The sequence below is a fragment of the Solanum pennellii genome, chromosome 2, assembly GCF_001406875.1.
Source record: "Solanum pennellii chromosome 2, SPENNV200".
Classification (NCBI taxonomy): Eukaryota; Viridiplantae; Streptophyta; class Magnoliopsida; order Solanales; family Solanaceae; genus Solanum; species Solanum pennellii.
In genome coordinates this window covers 10,624,186-10,633,073 of record NC_028638.1, presented here as the reverse complement: position 1 = coordinate 10,633,073, position 8,888 = coordinate 10,624,186, and the positions used below count along the sequence as shown (strand labels likewise).

The following is an 8,888-nucleotide window of genomic DNA, read 5'->3' as shown; positions in this document are numbered from 1 at the left end:
CTCCCCGTTAATATTTTTTTAAAGATCTCACAGTCTCATTTTTGAATGATGTCGCGGTCATGTGTCAATTCGGGTGTCAGGATCAAGTCCTAAGTTGATTATCAGGATCAATTTTCAGGTCAGAACTTGTTTTTCTAGAGAGTAATTTCTAGTATCAAACAAAAAATAAAAGATATTTTCTAGAAAATGCTTTTCATTCACCAGCCAAACAGTAAAAAGTAGTTCCTACTCACCAATAAAACATTAGAAAATAAGTTTAAAATCCACTTGTTTTCCAAGAAAACATTTTAAACATTCACACACACAAAAAAAAGGAATCCATTTTATTTCACTTTTCTTTAAAAAATTCATCAACACATTCGTATTGTTTCCTTTTTCATTATTATTTTATTTAAACACGACACATATACCATCACAAAAAAACCTACAAAAACTTGTGGGTGTTCTAATCGAGGTTCGGTCAAGATTTTGCGGTATTAAACTTTTCCTTATCTCTTTAATTTATTTATGGAATGTGACGCAATTTTATGATAAATTCTGTTATATTTTCTTTTATTCGGTTGTTATATCTTTGTTAAATCAATGAAGATAGCCTTAATTGATGATTTTTTTGGTTTATTTATTTTTATTCATTATTTTTTATCTTTCAAAAATGTATGAGTAATGCCATTGTTCTCGTCTTGATTTAGATGTCATTAATGATAAAGTAGGGATTGTTAGACTAAAGTAAGTAAATAAATTATTGTTGTCTTATTTTATCAAATAAAAAATGAGATTTATTTTTAAAAATTTGGTGTTGTTTTGTTTGATTAGAAAGTCTACACTAACGTCAATTTTAAGAATTGTACAAAATAAAAACATATGAAAATGATCCAAAATTTTATTCTAGAATGTTAATATTTTATTGCGAAAAGGGTCAAATATGCCCCTAAACTATTCGAACCTAAACTATTCGAAAAGGTCTAGATATACCCTCAGTTTAAAGTTTGGTTCACTCATGCCCTCTCCATCCAACTTTTGGTCCAAATATATCCTTATGAGCGTTAGTTTCCATGTTGGACATATCCTACTCATTTTTCATTTCTTTAAATGCCACATGGAATTGCCATGTCATTTTGACCTTACCACATGATATTTATATGAAAATGGAAAGATATTCGGACTCATAAACACCTAATCCGACCCATAAATCAACCCCCTTTTAAATAAATTGCCCTATAGATTTTCAACAATTTTGTTTTTTTTTGAAAAAATCCAAAAATGGTTAATTAATTAATAAAAAAAATAGAAAGAATATGAAAAAAATATAAAATTGACGCCAAAAATTCACAAATAATTATAGTAACCTTAAATTCAATTCAAACAATTTTTTATTTTAAAAAAATTATTTTTGTGATAAATCCCGAAAATGAGTAATTTGATTAATAAAAATATGAAAAAATATAAATTAACGCCAAAAAATAAAAAATAAATACAGTAATCTTAATCAACAATTTCAACATTTTTTTAATTTTTCGGCAAATCTCAAAACGAGTTTCTCAACAAAAAATATGAAAAAATATAAAAATTACGCAAAAAAAATCACAAATAAAAAAATAGGAAAATATGATAAAAGTACAAAAAAAAATTTAAATTATTGAATTTACGGTTACTGTATTTATTTTTGAATTTTGACGTAAATTTTTTATTTTGTTTTCATATTATTTCCTTTTTTATTAATAAATTACTCATTTTTCGGAATTGTCGAAAAAAATATAAATTTTTAAAAAATTGTAGAATGAAATGTTACTATATTATTTGTGATTTTTTGGCGTTAGTATGGATTTTTTTTTCATGTTTTTCATATTTTTTATTAAATCAATTACTCATTTTTGAGATTTACCGAAATAATAATAATTTTGTAAAAAATATTGAAATGTGAGATTTAAGGTTACTATATTTATTGTTAATTTTTGGCATTAATTTTAGATTTTTTCATATTTTTTTATTAATCAATTACTCATTTTCGGGATTTACCAAAAATATAAAAATTAAACAAAATTGATAAAAATGGGTCGGATAGTGAATTTAAAAGGAGTGGATTTATGGGTCTGATTAGGTGTTTATGAGTCAGAATATCTTTCTATTTTCATATAAATTCCATGTGGTAAGGTCAAAATGACATGACAATTCCATGTGTCATTTAAAGAAATTAAAAAATGAGTTGGATATGTCCAACATGACAACTAACGCCCATAAGGGCATATTTGGACCAAAAGTTGGACGGCGAGGGCATGAGTTAACCAAACATTAGACAGAGGGTATATCAAGACCTTTTCGAATAGTTTAGGGGTATATTTGACCCTTTTATTTATTTTATTTGGAATAAATGTTTTCTTTTAATGTTAGATGAACAGTTAAGTGTATTAAAAATATTTGTTTCAATAAAGAATGTGGGTACACATCTTTTTTGACATATTATAAAATATACTCAAGTATGCAATGACGTAAGTTATTAAAAATATAATAACTTTTATCAATTTGAAGTAAGAATTAAAGATAATTATTAGGTGCGATGCAAAGAAGACAATTATGTATCTAAACGTCAAGATCAAGATTGTGGTTACACATCTAGGATGAGACCAAATAAAATTTCATCAATAAAAATGCGAACAAGACATGACCTAAAATAATATGTCCAAGAAATATATTAGTATAAGTATAACTCAATAAAAGCGTCCGTGCTAGAATCGCGGGACTCGAGGGATGCCTAATACCTTCCCCTTGGTCAATAGAATTCCTTACATGAATTTCTAGTTTGGAGACCATATTAAAGAGTCATTTCCTTTTTGTTAGAGATTAAAAAAAGAAAAGGTAACTTGGAATACCATAACTAGATTCCAAGTGGAGAGTCTGAATAAATAAAATAATTTCTAATCAATATTGTCACCTAAATTAGAAAGACCCTTTTATCGTGCAAAAAGAGGTGTGATGGGAGTCGATCTATGCATGATCTGGATGCTAAGTATCTGGACCTACATCATGAGAACATGCGGTATAGGATAAAGCTGAACAAACATATAACAGAATAAAGCATATTGAACAATGATATAATATGAACATGATGAATATACTAAAATATACTAAACTAAATGCAATGACCAAGTACGTGAAATGCTGAAACTAAAATATATCTGGAAACCTTATTCATGCACTAAAATCTGACTATGGGAGTTGCTAATAACCGATATAAAACTACATGACCTAAACATGGAGTCCTATGTATATGCCCTAACGACAAAATCTAATATACCTCGCCAAGGATACAAAGACATGACTGGCATGATCACTAAATATAATTCTCGTAGAGGGGATTTACAATCCTATGGGGGTACGTAGTTCTGAGACTATGAGGGTGACTGACCCTTGTCCAATTCGATATTAAGTCCACTCCCAACTATTATGTATACAATATAACATAGCTTAAAAAAACAGGGTAGCTCCATATTCTTACATGCAAACTTAAAATGCATCATTATTGTACTGATAATGATACATTCTTAATTGGAGCTCGTACATTTGTATAGACTTCCTAGAAAGTGAAATTCTTGAACTAAATGAATCTACACAACTAGGGTTATGAGTTTCATGCAAGAATTAAGCAATATAGCTACCAAAATGTAATATTCTGATTAGGATTTATCCAAGAACTAAATCAAACAATAATATGAAATTCTAGAAACCCTAGATCTAAACATGATATACAGGGAATCAAGAATCTAACTGAATTCTAGGGACCTAATGGGTGAAAGGAATCACTTGTCAAATACCACATACCCGGTAAAAAATTTCATGGAGAAAATTTCTATTTCTGGGTTAAAACTGAAGCTTGCTGCGTTCTTGGAGAGGGGTTTGGTCGACTCTTTCTCCTATTTTGCTATGATTTTTCTAAATTTTTGTGAATGAATCTCTTAGGTAGATTATGATTAAATTACTGATATACCGTGGGTTTACGGTATTTTAAATACATTTTACCTAAGAGTTGTGTGTGTCTAAGGCCATTTTGTATTGGAATTAATGTTTATTAGGTCATATTTGCATAAAATAGGCTTGGACGAGGTCGAGAGAGATACAACTAAAATTCTACAGAAGTGGCCTCCCACGAAAGTGACCCACATGCCGTATGTGCAGTCATGGTACATCAGTGGGTAAGTGTGGACTTGTCTTCAAAGAAATCTGACAAGGCTGCAGCTACTAAGAAGAGTGATGGACCATAGGTTGACCCATTAGCCGTCCTGCAAGTCTATCGATGATTAAGAAAGTAGAAGCTCTAGTACCTCATTGAAGAGTCCAAGTGTGTAGCCACACAGGAGGATCCACGTGGCGTGGATCGACCCACAGTCCATGCTACATGTGTGTCGTTTCTATCTACAAGATTGAAGGTTCCAACTTCTGAGAATTTTCTAAGTATTGAGCCACGAAAGGGACCTATGGACCGAAAGTCAGTCCATTGTCCGTAGGTTAGTATCCTCAATTGAAGCTGCATACAAAAAAGTTTATTTTCTTATTTCTTTCCTTTTTGTTTATGAAAAGTTTTTCTATATATAGGGTATGTAAATATTGTTTTTTGAGGTTAGCCACTATTGTTTAACTTTGGCCTAATCCATCGGTGGCCCCCTAAACTTGGCAGAAATTTTCACATAGACACTTTAAGTAGACTTTGTTCATTTTAGAAACCAGATGCTAGATTACATTGTGTCATTTTGACACTTTTTTCAATAGCACATGTTGACTTTAAGTACGTTTTAACCAAGCGTGTCCACGTGGATTGGATGCCCAATTATATCATGCCAACTCATTAAATGTTTATTATAGTAAAGAGAAAAATATGAATTAAAATAAATGACAAAGTAGCCAATGAATAAATGACATGTGGTCTTTTTATCTCTAAAGATTAAATAAAATACTTACCAAATTTAAAGAAAAATGCAAAGCCCCACAACTTCCCCAGTCATCTTCCTCATTCATCTTCCCCATTGTATTGCTCCATTTTTATTATTTTTTAGCTTTATTTTTTTGTCATAATCTACAGCCACACAATCTACTCTATCATATTCCTTCATTTTCATTATCTTTTCTATCACACCCACAATCACACCACAAACTCCACCATATTATTCTTGTTTTTATGATTTTTTTCTGCCCTAATCCACATTCATTGCACCCTCCATTCCATTTCTTCATTTGATTTAGGGCTAAAAAATAAAAATCAATTACAATAATGTTTCATATTCTTAATATTGCGGTCTTTTTTCTTTAATTTTGTGATATATGTAGTTTAATTACGGCTCAAGATTAGTGAGATTAACATTTACATAATAAAAGTAATTTTTTCCTCCTATTTTAGGACTATTGTGGGTGAACTTTATATGATTTGGATGTTGTTGATATGAGTTCAATTTATTTTTTCTCTTTGAGTCTATATGCGTGTGTAGTGCGAAATTGAAATTGAAATTATTATAACAAAAGGTTTAAGATTTAACCTCTATTGAAGTACTTTAAGCTTTGAGAAATGATAGAAGATATAGTGTCTATAAAATGAGAAAGAAGAAGAGAAAAAATATAATAGACTAAATAAGTACCTCACGCGTCAACAGCGAGTGTATAACACTCATTTTGCCATGTCGCTGAAAATGTCAAAATGATGCAACGTGACATGAGGTGATTAAATTGAACAAAGCCTAGTGAAAGTGTCTAAGTGAAAATTTTTGCCAAGTTTAGGGAGTCACCGATGGTTAGACCTTTTATTTTAGTTCTTAGTATTTTGTTAAGAATTAACTTGCAAAATTTAGCAATTTAATTTATGGATTTTGGTTTATGAGATTGTGGCTTTGAATTTCAATTGGTGATTACTGGTTTCTTCTACTCATTATGTAAGTTCATTGATTCTTCTTGTAAAAATATGAATTGTGTTCTTCCAAGTATGAGTAATTAAATCCACAACTAGGGTTATGGAAACCATGAGCAATTAACAAAGTATGAATAATAACTAAGTAATTCTTGACTAGTCTTGATGCATGTATTGGTAATTCTTTCATTTAGAAGTCTTTTAAATGAATGCACGCGTTAGAACTCGCCTTGTTATTTCACATATCAGGTCCGTACTTCTGGTTCAAATGTCAACAATCATGTGTAGTAATATAAGACAACCAAGGGTTGGGATCGTTCCCACAAGGAGTAGTTTTAAGAATCAATAGCCAAGTGTGAATATGTTCAAGCCAATCCTAATAAGAATATTTATGAATAATATCATAGGTCAAGTTTGGGATATCACAAGTGTAAAATAACAGGGTTTTTGGTTGTAATTAAGACTTACAACAGAAAACAAAACGATTACACAAGTATAGAGACGAGATTCTTGGGATGTGATATGATTATGAGCTAAGGTAGATAACTTGGTAATTTAAATTGATAGTAAATTTGTTGTAAATCAATGATTAAGCTAGATTTTAGTGGGGATAAACTTTCGCTCAAACAATTTACCCCTGAATCAAATTGGTTTCTCTTAGACACCAGTAAGCCGTAATTAAGAACAACCCTCACTTTAGTCCATTCACTCTCTAAAGCTGAATATGTGGAGAAGGATTTAGGATTCACTCTCTCGAGCTGAACACATGACAACCCAATACCCACAGACCATCAATCAGTAAATGTTGGTATTCAAACCTCTCTCGAGAAAGCCAAAAACACGAAGGTGTAATTGCATTTTGATGTACCATGGTTTCACGGTACATTCAATGCTTTTTCCTTAAGTTTACTCTATGTCTAGCGCCTTTTTGTAGTAATTTTAATGTGTTTTTATCTGTCTTTTGCAGGAAAGTTGTCCAAAATGGAAATGCAGAAAACTTTGCAGAAATGACCCACGAAGCCATCGAGAGCCCGTTATCTCCTTGACGGACCGTAGGCGGTGACCATCGACTGAAGGTTCGAGCATCTGGAAGCAACTCGGGGAATTTTGACCAAGTTTGTGGCTACGGAAGGATCAACGGTCCATCGACAGATCGACGGACCGTGTTGGCAAGTCGTCAATGTGATCAGAGACTGCCCTAGAACTCGGTGTTGGAGAAAAGCTAAGTATGGAACGACGATATGCATCGACGGACCGTAAGTGCATTGACGGACCGTGCTGTTGGTTGTCGATTGGATCAAAGAAGGTGCGATTTGGAGACTTGAAGAAGATGCTAAGTATGGACCGATGGAGGCAGTCGACGGTTCGTCGTTCCATCGACGGACGATCTGTGGAGTCGTCGATTGAACACGCATTTTGGGAAAAACATTCCTTGTTTTGAACTCCTTTTAATTTAGAACTTTGTTATTATAAATAGGGTAAAATACCTCGTTTTTGGGGTTAGACTTTTTACTATTTTTCATACTTTTGTTATTGGAGACTTGACTTTGGAAATTTGGGAATTAATTTAAATTTCTGGAATCGATTCTCAAGTGAATTTTCTTATTTCAAGTATAATTTCTAGATTTTCTTCAATCTTGTTAAAGTAAGTTCATGATGTATTATTCAACAAATATGACTTGTGTTTTTCTCAGCATGGATAACTAAATCCACAACTAGGGTTGTGGGAACCATGAGTGATTTATACGCTCATACTTACTTCTCCAATAAGAAGTAAAGCGGTCGTATCAAGTAAAGAACCCAATAATGAGGTTGGGATCATTCCCACGATGAAAATAGTTAACACTTAACTTTAATCTATTATTACAATTATTTAGTCAATTATTTCCTTAGAAAACAAAAGACAATAAAAGGGTTTTTTTTATCTCTAAATTAATGAAAATAACTAACTAAATTAAAGTAAACAACTAGTATATTCAAATCTTGGAGTTAAGTCAATTAATAAAAGTAACTAGGGTTTAAGTGTTCCCCACAGGCTCCTAACTTGATAATTCTAACTATAACAATTTTTTCCTAATATCTTGCATGCAAAGTAATAAGTTATGTATTTCTAAATCCTTGGTGCAGCATCTAGAAAATTTCACTTCGCACCTTGGTCTGTCTACGTGTGTTTCTATACTAACCTTTATCTTTACCTCATATTTAGCATTGTATTCGATATTTGACTAAGTTATTACCTCGTACCAATCGACACTAACCTATTAGATAGTATACACTAAATCTACGTCGATAATTCTTTTCCTATTATCTACCTCCTTGGTTCGGCAAGTAGCATTAAGGCGAAAAACGTTGGACATCCGTTAAAAAGACTTCTAAATGAAAGAATTATCAATACATGCAAGACACTATTCTAGAATTGCAATTTTAGTTAGGTTTTACCTCATTATTCACCAATGGTTCCCACAACCCTAGTATGGAGTTTAGTTACCCATAATCATAATCACAATATTCATATATTTAATATAAGAATTCATGCAGTTACTTTGATGAGAAAGAATAAAATCCATAAATTTACTTCATTAATCAACAAAATTACCAACAATCAATTCCAGAAAAAAGTGTAACAATTGTTGAAATTAATCCTTCAATACTTGAACAAGAGAACTAAAGATTATCCAAAAGTCTAACGATCAAAAAGTCTAAGATCAAAGAGTCTACTATCAAAGAGTCTTACCCCAAAAACGAGATTTTTCAAACTATTTATAAAAAAAACAAAAACCTAATAAAAGGACTCTAATTACTGAAAATCTGTGAAAACGCGTCCGAGTCGACGGACCTCTTGATGGACCATCGTGGTCACGACAGGCCGTCATGGTCACGACGGGCCGAAATGGCCTTCGTCGTCCTATACTTCACAAATTCTTCTACTGCTTTCTTCATTACCCTCAATGGTAGGTATGACGGACCGTTTCAAGCATGACGGTCCATCTAGGGTCTCCGT

At 31.8% G+C, this 8,888-nt stretch overlaps 1 pseudogene; it reads left to right on the top strand.

Moving 5' to 3' along the window:
* Positions 1-8,888, top strand: part of LOC107009755 — a 74,451-nt pseudogene that overhangs the window by 34,836 nt on the left and 30,727 nt on the right.